Consider the following 2005-nt stretch of genomic DNA (forward strand, 5'->3'; position numbering starts at 1 on the left):
GGGACTACTAGGAGATAGGAGGGACTACTAGGAGATAGGAGATAGGAGATAGGAGGGACTATTAGTAGATAGGAGGGACTATTAGTAGATAGGAGGGACTACTAGGAGATAGGAGATAGGAGGGACTATTAGTAGATAGGAGGGACTGTTAGGAGATAGGAGGGACTATTAGGACATAGGAGGGACTGTTAGTCGATAGGAGGGACTGTTAGGAGAAAGGAGGGACTATTAGTAGATAGGAGGGACTGTTAGGAGAAAGGAGGGACTGTTAGGAGATAGGAGGGACTGTTAGGAGAAAGGAGGGACTGTTAGGAGATAGGGACTGTTAGGAGATAGGAGGGACTGTTAGGAGATAGGAGGGACTATTAGTAGATAGGAGGGACTGTTAGGAGATAGGAGGGACTGTTAGGAGATAGGAGGGACTATTAGTAGATAGGAGGGACTGTTAGGAGATAGGAGGGACTATTAGTAGATAGGAGGGACTGTTAGGGGATAGGAGGGACTGTTAGGAGAAAGGAGGGACTGTTAGGAGATAGGAGGGACTATTAGTAGATAGGAGGGACTGTTAGGAGATAGGAGGGACTATTAGTAGATAGGAGGGACTGTTAGGGGATAGGAGGGACTATTAGGAGAGAGGAGGGACTGTTAGGAGATAGGAGGGACTATTAGGAGAAAGGAGGGACTGTTAGGAGATAGGAGGGACTGTTAGGAGATAGGAGGGACTGTTAGGAGATAGGAGGGACTATTAGTAGATAGGGGGGACTGTTAGGAGATAGGAGGGACTGTTAGGAGATAGGAGGGACTATTAGTAGATAGGAGGGACTGTTAGGAGATAGGAGGGACTATTAGTAGATAGGAGGGACTGTTAGGAGATAGGAGGGACTGTTAGGGGATAGGAGGGACTATTAGTAGATAGGAGGGACTGTTAGGGGATAGGAGGGACTATTAGGAGAGAGGAGGGACTGTTAGGAGATAGGAGGGACTATTAGGAGAAAGGAGGGACTGTTAGGAGATAGGAGGGACTATTAGTAGATAGGAGGGACTGTTAGGAGATAGGAGGGACTATTAGGACATAGGAGGGACTGTTAGTCGATAGGAGGGACTGTTAGGAGAAAGGAGGGACTATTAGTAGATAGGAGGGACTGTTAGTAGATAGGAGGGACTGTTAGGAGAAAGGAGGGACTGTTAGGAGATAGGAGGGACTATTAGGAGATAGGAGGGACTGTTAGGAGATAGGAGGGACTGTTAGTTGATAGGAGGGACTGTTAGGAGAAAGGAGGGACTGTTAGGAGATAGGAGGGACTATTAGTAGATAGGAGGGACTGTTAGGAGATAGGAGGGACCGGAGGGACTGTTAGGAGATAGGAGGGACTATTAGTAGATAGGAGGGACTGTTAGGAGATAGGAGGGACTGTTAGGAGATAGGAGGGACTATTAGGAGATAGGAGGGACTGTTAGTAAATAGGAGGGACTGTTAGGACATAGGAGGGACTATTAGGAGATAGGAGGGACTATTAGGAGATAGGAGGGACTGTTAGGAGATAGGAGGGACTATTAGGAGAGAGGAGGGACTATTAGTAGATAGGAGGGACTGTTAGTAGATAGGAGGGACTGTTAGTTGATAGGAGGGACTGTTAGGAGAAAGGAGGGACTGTTAGGAGATAGGAGGGACTATTAGTAGATAGGAGGGACTGTTAGGAGATAGGAGGGACTGTTAGGAGATAGGAGGGACTATTAGTAGATAGGAGGGACTATTAGGAGAGAGGAGGGACTATTAGTAGATAGCAGGGACTGTTAGGACATAGGAGGGACTATAAGGAGATGGGAGGGACTGTTAGGACATAGGAGGGACTATAAGGAGATAGGAGGGACTATTAGGAGATAGGAGGGACTATTAGGAGATAGGAGATAGGAGGGACTATTAGGAGATAGGAGGGACTATTAGTAGATAGGAGGGACTATTAGGAGATAGGAGAGACTACTAGGAGATAGGAGATAGGAGGGA

Source organism: Lipophrys pholis (assembly GCF_963383615.2).
Source record: "Lipophrys pholis genome assembly, chromosome: 1".
Classification (NCBI taxonomy): Eukaryota; Metazoa; Chordata; class Actinopteri; order Blenniiformes; family Blenniidae; genus Lipophrys; species Lipophrys pholis.